The sequence below is a fragment of the Sylvia atricapilla genome, chromosome W, assembly GCF_009819655.1.
Source record: "Sylvia atricapilla isolate bSylAtr1 chromosome W, bSylAtr1.pri, whole genome shotgun sequence".
In the NCBI taxonomy this organism is placed as follows: Eukaryota; Metazoa; Chordata; class Aves; order Passeriformes; family Sylviidae; genus Sylvia; species Sylvia atricapilla.
Genome location: NC_089173.1, coordinates 17,449,656 through 17,461,886, shown reverse-complemented (window position 1 = coordinate 17,461,886; position 12,231 = coordinate 17,449,656). Strand labels below are relative to the sequence as shown.

General features: G+C 43.5%; 1 long non-coding RNA gene and 1 other non-coding gene across 3 annotated transcripts in view; both read right to left on the bottom strand.

Moving 5' to 3' along the window:
- Positions 1 to 12,231, bottom strand: part of LOC136373319 (uncharacterized) — a 573,809-nt gene that overhangs the window by 550,621 nt on the left and 10,957 nt on the right. The gene's annotated exons all lie outside the window — the stretch shown is intronic.
- LOC136373479 (small nucleolar RNA SNORA69) lies at positions 11,527 to 11,654 on the bottom strand. The gene has a single exon (XR_010745656.1). It is a non-coding gene; the product is annotated as a small nucleolar RNA SNORA69 (small nucleolar RNA).

The window sequence follows — 12,231 nt, the reverse complement described above, 5'->3', positions numbered from 1 at the left end:
TCAGGAATCCCTGACTGAGACTGGGTCTGCTACTCAGAGTTAATCATAAACATGGGGTTAATTTTGATTATGGTAGCCATCATGCAAGGAGTAGAAGGTTTTTGGGTTCCCCCACAACCCAAAGAAAATGTATGGGTTACCTTGGCAAATCAGACAGGCCAAGAGGCAATTTGCCTGTCTCTCTCCTCTCTCGGTAACCCCTTTACCACCTGCCTGGTGGGATTGCCCACTGATGTGTGGCCATGTCCTAGCCAACTTCAGTCATTTGGCTTTTGTAATTCCAGCCAAAACTATACTGATCATTGGGACCAAATTGTTCCCTACCTCCCTCCAGCCCCTAGGGAACCTCAAGAGCTAGAGATACTTGGATCAGTGAAGGCAGATGCCTGCGTTATGTTTAACTGGACAAGTACCCTTCGAGCTAATGGTACACCTAAGGGAAATCAGACTTTCCCTGTAATTGTTAATGCTACTATAGATGCATATAGAAATGCTACTCTTTGGTGCAATTATACAAGCCTCAATGTTTCCCTATCTTCTAATGCTCTGCTTGCCCTGCCAAAAGGGATATTTTTTATTTGTGGGGATAGGGCATGGGCTGGTATTCCATCGAGGATAGAGGGTGGTCCGTGTACATTAGGAAGGTTGACCTTATTGACACCTAATATGACTATGATCCTACAAAAACACAGAAATCATACTCGACTAAGGTTAAAACGAATGACACATGCATACACCCGTGAGTGTAAGGATGAGGTAACTGTTTGGTCCCCAAGTGAAATCATTGCAATGTCATTTTTTGTTCCTCAAGCAGCAGCTGCTCGGGCGTTGACTTTATTAGATAGGATGGCCTGTTGGCTGGCTAAACAAACGAATGCTACTTCCCGAGCTATTTCGGACCTGCTGATTGATGTGGATTCAGTGCAGCATGCGACCCTTCAAAACAGAGCAGCTATCGACTTCTTGCTGCTGGTGCAGGGACATGGATGTGAAGAGTTTGAAGGAATGTGCTGCATGAACCTATCTGATCACTCGGTCTCCATTCATGCTCAAATTTCTAAACTGCAGGAACTAACCACACATTTGCAGAAGTCCACAGGTTTTGGGTTTGATGATTGGTTAAAGGGACTTGGGTTTGGCCCTTGGGTTACCTCAATACTACAACATGGGATAATTTTGATTATTGTGATTGGAGCTATGTTATTGCTATTGCCATGCTTTATAAAATGCTTGCAGCGCATGCTTATAAATATGATTGATGGTTATGGGAAACAACTTTTGTTGGCACAAAAAGAAAACGGGGGAAGTGTGGAGAGCCTGCCTGAGACCTGGCTGCGAGAGAAAGGACATAGCAGCCAGATCCAGCTAGTCTCTGTGTGAGGGGCTAGGCGCGTGTGGTGTACGTGACTAAGCCAAGGGCAGAGCGCCCTTGAGCACAGATGTTAGATGACAACAAGGATGTTGAAAGTACATGGTATGTAGAAAAGTATATGGAATTAGGGAAGTTGCAACCACAAGGCTAACCGCAAGAGTTATATGTGTTAGAAGAGCTGTAACCAATCATGAGCTATGCTTTTGTAATATGTATGAGCTAATTACTGACTGTATAAGAATGTTGATTTTGATCACAATAAATTGAGACTTGTTGACCATGACAGCATGAGACATGTCTCCCATCTTTTCCAATAGTGAAAAGAATAAAAAAAATTTGGATAGTGTGCAAAATAATTTCTTTTTATGTAAAATAATATCACAGCTCTGATCCCTACACTGATGAATCCAAAACCAAAGCTCAAAAGGAAATTGAATCCCAAAACCAGATACAGGTCTAGGAGGGCTTTAGACATGGTTTCCTACAAAGTAAAAAGACCTAGACAAGACACTGTGAGCTGTATTCATCATTAGCCATTGGAGGAACATGCAAAGATTTATCATCAGGAAGTACCTTGTTAGATCTGGTTTTGAAATTGTCAAAGGAAGATTTCTCTAATAGGAGAACATGATTTATAATATCACTGATAACTTGAATGGAACGCTAGTTGTGTCCCATTCAACACCGCCATTGTGAAGTATTGATCCCATCCTGAGAATTTTATCTATTGCAAAAAGAAAAGTATTTATTTCATCTAAGCAATTAGTTTACTGATTTTGGTACCTTTAGATCATTTTATATGCAATTTTTCTAAGTACAGCACCTCAATTTAGAATAAAGTGCTTTAAAATGCACTAATTTTTATCCCAGAAAAATTTAATTTGGTTGTCTTGAAATAGTCAAAGATTGTAAAATTTGGGAAAATGTATCATGCTTATCCAGCCCAAATGTTACTTCTAAAAGTAATTGAAGTTTTCATGTATTACAAACCTAGCTGAAATAAGCATGTATAACTAAGACCCACTGCAAGGCTGCTGCTTGCACCCTTTTGCTGTTTTCCTCATTTAACTGAAAGTACAAATCTTTAAAAGATGGTTTTATTTCTGTTACAAATGTGTTTGAGCTTGCTTAAAAATTATCAGTAAAGGTATCAGCAAAAGGCAAAAACAAAAGCATGACAAAGTTCATTGTCAAGATTCACTTTACTTCTCACAGGACAGTTTAAGCACACCAAGGAAAAACAAGCACCAACAAAACCAAACAAAATCCAGGCAATCAAAAGATAAACAAACCTAGAACTATTTAGGGGGAAGTGGGTTGGTGGGGGTAGGTATGTGTGTTTAGGTGCGTGTGACAAAAGACAGTGAGGGCAAGGATAAAAATGAACATGGCCTAAAAGCTTCACAGCACTCAACAGTACTTTAAATTAACTTCAACTTCAATCCTAATAATTTAACAAAGGAACAACACTGAATTTATACCTAACTTAACTTATACCTTAATTTATACCTTAACCGTCACAATTTACCAGAGGAATAACACTTAACAGCATTTCACCTAACTTTGAAGTTATACGTTAAACTTAGCAACTTGGGAAAAGAAAAACACTTAGCAACACTAAAATAGCTTATAACTTATTGTCTTGGTTCAAAAGACAGGAAAGTGGGAACCTCCCTTGGAATGGAAAATATGATCCCCTTCCCTCCAAATTATTATAACTTTGAAATTATGGTGCTTTCAGGCAAAGATATGCGAAAAGGAATAACAGTTCTTCAATACTATATATATGTGTTGGTTTTGTATGGCCTGGTTTTGGGTAGTGGGGGAGCCACAGAGGTGTCTTCTATGAGAAGCTGCTAGAAGCTTCCACCATGTCTGGCAGAGACAATCCCTGATGGTTCTGAAGATGGACATGTTGCTGGCCAAAGCTGGGCCAAATAGAGATGATGGTAATGTCTCTGTGATAACATATTTTAAAAGAAAATCAAAACAAAGTGGGGTATATGCAGTTTTCTCCTAGCCAGAGAAGAGGAGGAGGTAAGAACATGTGAGGGAAACAACATGGTGACACCAAGGTCAATGGAGAAGGAGGGAGAGGAGGTGCTACAGGCATCAGAGCAGACATTCCTCTGCAGGTCATGGTGATGACCATGGTGAAGCAGGCTGTCCCCCCGCAGCCCATGGGGATCCACAGGGGATGCAGAGATCTACCCGCAGCCCATGGGGGATGTACCCATGTGTGCTGGTTTAGCACGGAAAGGATTTTTTCAAGAAAGTTATAGCAAAAACCAACTAGTGACCGGCTTTGAAGTTGACAGTTTGATTGACCAATTAGAAAGATGACATGCATCTGGGAACACATAGGTTAAAAATCAGAGAATCTCAGGAATTTCTCTCTTTGCTGTCCAGCCTGCCAGCAGGTAAGAGCCTGCTCTGTACAGCGGGTGGGGCTGGGCCTGGTCTGGCCCCCCGGGCCCCATCAGCTGCTGGCAGGGAAAGGGGAGGGCACAGCTACTAACATCTCGACGACTTAAAGGACTACCCCTCCACCAGCTGGGCCGAGGGAGATGTCCCCTGGGCCCCCGGGAGCAGCCCCGAGCCCGGGCTGGGCCAGGCCCACCCCATGAGACCGAGGGGTGGGGGGAGGCATCCACCAGCCACGCGAAATATCCTGGCTCCAGCCCTGGCATGGGCCTGAGTCTGCTACCTTTGGCCATCTCTCGAGGAAGAACCAGCATGCCCTCTGCAGACCTGGGAAAATGGTAACTCTTTCCTTACACAGATGAAAATTACAAAGCACTAACCCTTCTCTGAGTGAGAGAAAAGTCAGAGTGGGAGACTTGTAAAGAGACAGTATGAAGATACCAGGGTCGGTGAAAGAGAAGTTATATCCTAAGTGATGAGGAGATGGAGAAGATGCCTTGTTATTTGGGCTGAAAGTCTTTTGGGAGCCATGGTAACATACTGTATCATGCTAGAATATCCCTTTAAACTGAGGAAAAAACATGCATTTTGGGAAGACAATGAGAGTATTTTAAAATTGTAGAGACAAGCAAAGGCATTTGTGATGTACTAAATAATACTGAAGTAGCTGTGATCTAATGGAGAATTTGAACAGAGGAAGATAAAGAGAAAGAAGCCCTCTGGCCCCAGGGAAAAAGAAGATCTCTGTGAGAGTTAAAAGCCACAAGTGGACTGTTCTTTCATATGGAAAGTTACCATACAGACCAAAAGAGACTTCTCTCTCTAAATGGACGGAGGAAAGACTATTTTCTCAGCAGTACTGACCTAAAGTTCTGAGTTTTGTCTTTATACATTGTCTGTGACAAAGAAAAGAAGCTGTTGGAGGAGACGGAAGTGTTTTGAAAGTTTTATTCTGATTATTATTAATTTTTTTCCTCTCGTAGTTGTGTTAATAAACCTGTTTTTATACCTTTCAAGTTTGAGCCTGCTTTGCTTTCTCCTAATCTATCTCACAGCAGTAAGAGAGCAAATGATTCTGGTAGACACTCAAACTTCTTGTGGTGATTTAACGTGGATGTGAAAAGGTGTTTTTTTCACAAGGAAGTTCTAGCATGGATTGTGATTGACAGCTTGGCTGACAAATGGGAGTGTTTCTACGCCTCTAGAAACACAGTCTTGAATCACAAGTTCTGGTGACTTTGCTTTTTCCTTTTCCGGTCTGTGAGAAGGTAACACCATCTCGTGAGTCAGGGTTTGGGCTGGGTGCCCCGGGGCCAGGCCTGCCGGGCCTTGGGGGGAGGCCCTGCCTGTGGGACAGTGGCCAGGGCTGGCAGTGTCCCTCTGTCCTCTCCCGGCTCCTACGATGGGGAGAGGAGGAAGAGGACTGCAGACCAGCAGTCTGGTTCTGTGCCAGGACCACAGTAGCTGTGCTCTGGGTCTTGGTTGCCAGAACCGCTGGTCCGAAGAAGGAGAGACTTTTAAGAACTTTTCTCCGGAGCTCCAGGGAGCTGATCCAAGTTTGAGTTGCTTTAGATCTGACCAGGGGTGAGGAGGTTTCGTCCTTTAGTGTTCCTGAGCATGTGCTCTCTCTCTCTCTCTCCCCCTTCCTCCCCCCATCATCACCTGTGGCCTTGAAGCTCCGAGAAGCTGCTGAAGAGGAAGAAAAAACTCTGGGCAAAGACTTTAACCCTTTTCTCTCCTCCGTGGAAGACAGAGTGTTTTGAAATGTAGAGAGACAGCATTGAGACAGTCAGTGAAAGGACTGAGAAAGACTATTTGGAAGATAGGATGGATGAAGTGGACATTTCTTACCGGACTTCTCTAGATATGAATTATGGAGAAATGGGACTGTTTTTGTATATCCTAATGCTGCTTGGGGGAATGCAAGTTCTAGCCAAAGGGTTGTGGTGTATTAATATACATGGTTTTAATTGAGAATTTTGTTTAGAATATGTCCCTGGCTCCTGGGAAAGAACAAGGAGGTCTCTATTTCTTTTGAGATAGAAGTGAATTTAGAAATGGAAGAGAATCCCTGTTTTGTACTAGAAAAGCATTCTTAAAACGATACCCCAACATGTGGAAGCCCATAAACAGCTTGGAAAACTGTTATATGGGTGAGACTGCACAGAATCTGCAGAAATTCCAGGCGGTTGCAGATCTGTGAAAGCCACCAGACCTTTTTCTTGTGGCGTGTTCTCCATAACTCTAGAGTGGCTCCTCTCCCAAGGTGATGTAGGATCGTGTTTAGATGGTGGTGACTGACTGAAAATCTGGGTTTCTCTGTGGTGAGTGGGGAAAGTGAACAGTTTGGGGGGGGGGGGGGGGAGGGGAAGGTGTTTGAATGTCTCTTTTTTTTCCTCTTTTTTTCTTAGTGTATATTAATAAAATCTATCTGTTTTTACTTTAAAGTTGTGCCTATTTTGCCTTTTGCTCCCAAAGTCCTATCTCCCAATTGATAAACGAAATTTGGCGAATGTGAAACCACGACATAAATTGGTGCATTGGCCAGGAAATCGAATTGAAACCACAACACTTTGCATGCAACCTATGACAACTACTAAATTACCATATCATCCTATATTCTAAACTCTAAAGACTACTTTCTTATCTACTTTTTCCTTGATGCCTTGGCAGGGGGAGACGGACTGCATTCTTGGGTCCTTTTGTTTTCTGTCCTTCAACCTATCTCCAGTTAATCACTGTCTTCCTGCCTGCCATGCCTACATCTCAAAGCTGCCCTTCATTTCTATTTCACTCACAGATTTATATCGCCAGTATTTCTTACCAGACAATCATATCCATAAGCCCTCCTGTCCCATCTTTCCCAACAGAATGGAGCCAGAGCAAATGAGGAAGGACACAAGGGGGGAGCATGTGTGGCTCCTGTGGGGATTAGAGTTCAGGAACAGCTCTGAAAAAGATGATTCATTCTCAAGAAACTGTGAAAAGGTATGTGAAGGCTGTGATATTATCATTATCGCTACTGAGGGCATGCTCAAAATGAAATTCTGATGAGACATTGCTGCAGCAGCGTAACAGCACATGTATGTCACAGTCACTGCACTAAAAGAGCAAAGCCTCTGCTCGTCTCTTTGTGTAAGCCAGGACTGCTTCAAAATATCTTAGAAAAATAACAGGCCCTTCCTTTTCTCATCAGCATGAGACTCCTTCATACACCCTTAAGATACCAGTCCCGTTTGAGAAGTGCTTCTCAGACAGGAATGGGAGAGTTTCTGTTACCCAGGACAGCCCTTGCAGGGACAACTCCTTTAGAAGAGCAGTTGTGTTTCTTTCTAGCTGCCTTTCAAGGGGCCTGCAAGGGTGACCGAGGGATTCAAGGTGATCTGGCCTAGCTACACAGATGGCATTTGCATCGATGCAGAGAGATGCACAAGACAAACAGGTAACTTCCTCTGGGGAACTTGTCCTGGGTTGTAGTTTAGGATGTATTCTATCACAATCTTCAGTTAATGGCCCATCAATGCCTTGTGCATGACTCATAGATAACTCCCTCGGGGAGCTATCTCTCTTTAATGGGCCATCAAGGAGCCCCTGTATGACTCATATCCCATTGTGAGATGCTCCGCCCATGGGGAGGAGCCAAGCATTCTCACCTGGATATAAGCTGGGATTGGGACAATAGAAGCAGCCCTCACCCATGGATTACCAGAGGACCGGAGCTACCAGACCTTTCTATGAGATCACTGCTTCAGGAAGACCACCTCGCCTGGACTGCTTCCATCACCCTGATCAGTTGTATTCTGACTCTGTCAGTGGTTTTTTTTCTTTTTGTATTGTTGCATTTATTTTATTTTTTTTTCCTTTTTTTCTCATTAAATTTTATTTTCTTACTTAGTGCCTCTCACTTGGTTCGTTTTCAAACCTCAACAGAACTAGAGCTGGGGAGTTTCACAGATCCTGAGCAAACTCCAGTTATATTCAGACTTTTGAAATGCTGCTTGACACCAAAATAACCCAGTCTGCAGTAATGATGTGGAAGAGCAGCCTTCACATGAGTGAACAGGGATCCACTGACTGGATAATGCCCAGTCCAGGTGCCTGGGTGGACATATAGATGTGTCTGGACATCTTCTGAGGTCAGCAGCAGGTACATACAAACAACACTAGAACTAGATTTAATGCCTAATATACAACAGTTTTGTAATGGTTTAGCTCTAATAGATTGAAGATGTTGGCAGTACAGCTCCTTCTGGAACTGCTGTGGCCATGTCTATGCATGGGATAGTAGACTGGCTTCTCACAAGTCTGCTCACGCCAGCACTAACTCCATGAACAGCATTAGAAACAAGTTCTGGTAACCAAGGTGCTGTTGATAAGACAGACAGGACTGAAAAATATTTTTGACCTATTAGTCTTCTGTCACCCTTTTGCAGCTGTCAGGAAGGGGCACAGGATGGTTCTTACATTCTTTTCTGAGTAAGGCACAGAGTAAACAGTGGAATTAATGAGAATTTCCTTGAAGGAGCTATTTCCTTGGCAATAGTATCTGTGACTTAGTCATGCTCCCACCCAGAATGACTTAAATGTTCCATTTGAAAGTAAAATTTTGCTGACAAATGCTGCACCTAAATACGTCAAAATGATTTTCAGTAATTGCCTCCCCTTGAGAGATAACCAAAACCCTCTAAAGACAGCTTTCCCCCCCATGTTTTGGTCATAAGTTAGACCCTGTGGTTTTATGCTGAGACAAATTAGGCAGGGACTTCAGAAAGAGCAGGACCAGAACTCTGCTTCTCTAGATGTGTTAGAACATCCTTGCCATGCCACCCCCTGCCCTGGCTGGGTCCCTTTCCACTGAGCAAAAAAAAAAAAAAATTCTTCCAGTGACCCACACCCTTTGTCTTGCTCGGTTCATTTTCATACCTACAGAAAGGCAGTTGATTGGATATAGAGACATGTTAAAAAAAATATTTCTCAAGTATACAATCAGCTCTAACTTTGCTTTCCACTCAGAAAACAAAACATATCCACCAAAATCAATGGACTAGAATATCCCAAATATTTTTTCTTTAAAGTTTCTGTTGATTGTCTCGGTTATCACGTGTTAGCCCAGTTCTGCAGATTACTGAGCTCTTCTCACAGGGAGGAGAGGGCAGAGCTGCCACAGACAACAGAAAACATTCAAACCAGAGATATTTGTTTGGTTACGGTTTTGCAGAAGATTGAGTTTAACCCAAGTTTAATTTGTACTAAATTTACTTTGTGTTATCCCTTAATGTCCAGTTTGAAAAGCAGATTCAGTCAAACAGGGAAAATAATACAAAGGGTTATTTCCAAAACAGTTCCTTCATAGAAGCTACTTCCATCTAATCAAAATATTATTCATGATAGTAATAGGGAGACTTTCTAATAAATAGTAAAAATTGCTCATCTATTGCTCAGGAAAGTTTCCCCCAATGCTATGGAAAAAACCTCTTCCATTCTCAAGTCCATAAAATTAATTTTCCTCCTCAGCCAGATCCCCATGGACATAATTACAGAGAAACTCCATGAGTGGCTTTTCCTGCCAGCACTGATGTAGAGAGGCTGGAGGAGGTTTGCTGGGTGTCAAGGTTGTTGTGGTTGCCTCCTATCCCATATATCGACCCATATCTTGGATACATTGTTATGTCTCGCAGCTGCCCCCTCCATCTTGGGCGGGTGCCTGCAGTTCTTTCTTGGGTTTTTTTGCTGTTTCGGCTCTTGCTTTTGCTAGCTTGGCTGCCTTTGCCTTCTTCGCTTCGCTTTGCTTTGCTCTCTGGCTGCCCCTGCCGCCGTTCCCCACCCCCACCCCCACCCCCCCCACACACACTGCTTCTGTTTGGTTTTTTTGTTCCCTCCTTCCTTCTTTCCCCCCCCAAGGTTTGAACCGGCTCCAGACTGACCTGACCTGAGGATTTGGAAGAAGTCCTGGGCCTGCCAGAGACACGTCAGCACCCTCCTCATCACAGTAACCCGTCTTTTTCCCACTATTCGGTGTTGGGGAGTGTATTTTTGTCAATAAACCGGTTTTTCCACTTTTCCTCCGAGGTATTTTCCTTCCCGAACCCAGGGCTGGGGGGGGGGAAGGGGTGGTGGAGGTTTGGTTTAGGGGACTCCTTTTGGAGGTTCTTCCCTAATTTATTCCAAACCAGGACACAAGGCCAAACTCCAATCCTCAGCAATGCTGTTATTTCCTGAACACTTACTTGAAAAAGAGTGCAAAGAGGTTAAAAATCATTGGTGTCAAGTGGCTGCAGCATGCGAGCCTCTGTTGAAACATCTCTGGCAATGCTGTTTGCTACTTTCCTGTTGCGGTGACTTACTGCTTCCTTACCAGATAGGATAAGAAAGCTAGAGGATACCTCAGAAGTATCCCAAAGTTGGTAAAAATCCCAGCTATGCTCACCCCAGCTGACAGAATCCTGCAGCACACCTTAGGAAGGAGAGACCTCATGACCTCGAGATGTTGTATTTCTTAGCATATGCCTGTTTGGCACATGCTATGCCCAGCGTATTTGCTCTGAGCTTGCAATACGAAGGAGAAAATCTATTACCTTCAATATGAAAAGCAGCAACACAAAAGGTATGGCAGCCTGAAGCTTCCTCAGGAAGCTGTCGCTTCAGGAACGGACCCACGACATGAGGCTGAACCAGGAATGAACCAGCACCTTGGCAGCCCTCATGTGTCAGGATGACTTTGCCACAGCCAAGAACACAGGCTCACAGCAACAGGGATTTCCTGCTCCCAGAGCAGCTACCCCAGCTCAGCGCTGCAAACAGAAAGACTGGGTGCAGAGCACAGCCTCTCCTCCACTTCCCTGTAGTAAATTGATTCACAGGCCCCAGCAGAGAATACCAGCACAGGGGTGCTGGAGTGCCAACTACCCAGAGACCTTTAATCCCCTTTTCCCTCACCCCTTTTAAAATACCTGCTAACTCCCTTGAGCCAAATCTTAAATTTCTACCTGTGCTGGAGAATGCTTTATACTAACCTGCACCTGTGGTTGGGGTTGACTTATCAAACAAACCCCAGACTCCCAAACACAACTCACATTATTTCATATTCTAGGGACTACACAGACGTTATGTGCTACACTCTGCAGTACTGCATTTTTAAAAGATTTTCTTCAGGTCTAACTTTTTTTTTAAATTTGTACTTTGCTACTGAAGGTTTACAGTCAGTGAAAAGGAAGACACAGCCTACTTTACCTGAAAGAGCTGTCAAGGTTCCTCATAGTAGTGAGAAATAACTACATTACCGCGAATTTTATATTACAATCCACCACATATATGAAATAATTCTAAAAACAAAAGTCATTCAGGTCCATATTATTAATAAGCCTGTGCACTGTCAATGCTCATTGTGATGCCTGAAAGAACATAATGGAACACGTCTCCATGTTTCAGATACAAAGATTTCTCAGTAACATCAACATCCCAGACCAGCTTATAAAAACTCCACAACTGGGGAGTGCAGTCCAGCACCACAGAAGGAATGACTTGAGAGTTATCAATCTGACACAGAAAGACCAGTGCATTAGAGCCCCAGGACAGTCTCTTACAAGCCCAGTTTGGTCCTCCCAGTGTCTCCTTTTGGAGGTACCTAAGACAAAAGCAGTGCAAATAGCAAAGTGCAACACACATTGTTCAACATGAAACAGAACAGCATAGGGAAAAAGTCTCTTCCATGAAAACGCATTAATTGTGAGCACTGTCTGTTAAGAACAAAATGCTTTTACCAGTGTGGGTGAAACCACAGACAGTGTTAACAGAGTTGCTTCAGCAGGAAAATGGCAGCACTCCCACAGCAGGAAGCACTGCAATTGCAGCCTGCTTTAACACAAAGAAGGACAGAACCAATGGCCCAGCTACTCAAGTGCCAGGAGACAAAATCCATGATTTTGCCTATGGTCAAGTATTTAAAAGTACTGCAATTTAGCTGAAACAGAACCCAGTTTAACCTAGCATGTGGAAGAAACGTTCCAGCTGAGTGCATGCATCACTGATCTGCCCAGAAACAAGTTGGGAGCAACTACAGGAACAGAAACCTCGCAATGCTGGGTCACTGCCTGAGCCAGCCAGTGCTGCTGTATCTTCTGCTTAGGACAAAGAAAGAGAAGAGGGAATTTGTTGCTTAAAAAGCCCAGATGAAGGAGTGATGAGAAAAAAAACTATGCTGCAGTTTCAACCAGAGGGTTTGGACAGGCAACACCCTGTGCATGCACATGTGCACTCAGGTGTCACAGTACTCAGCATTTCTCTAAGCACAATGCTAGAGAAAAAACACAACAGGAAAGCAAGAAACTATGGCAAGTTAATTTCACAGTCAGGTGCCAAGAATCTCATACTATCAATCTGATTCCCATACATCAACAAGTCCTTTGCCCTTAACACCATCCCCTGAACCTCAGAGC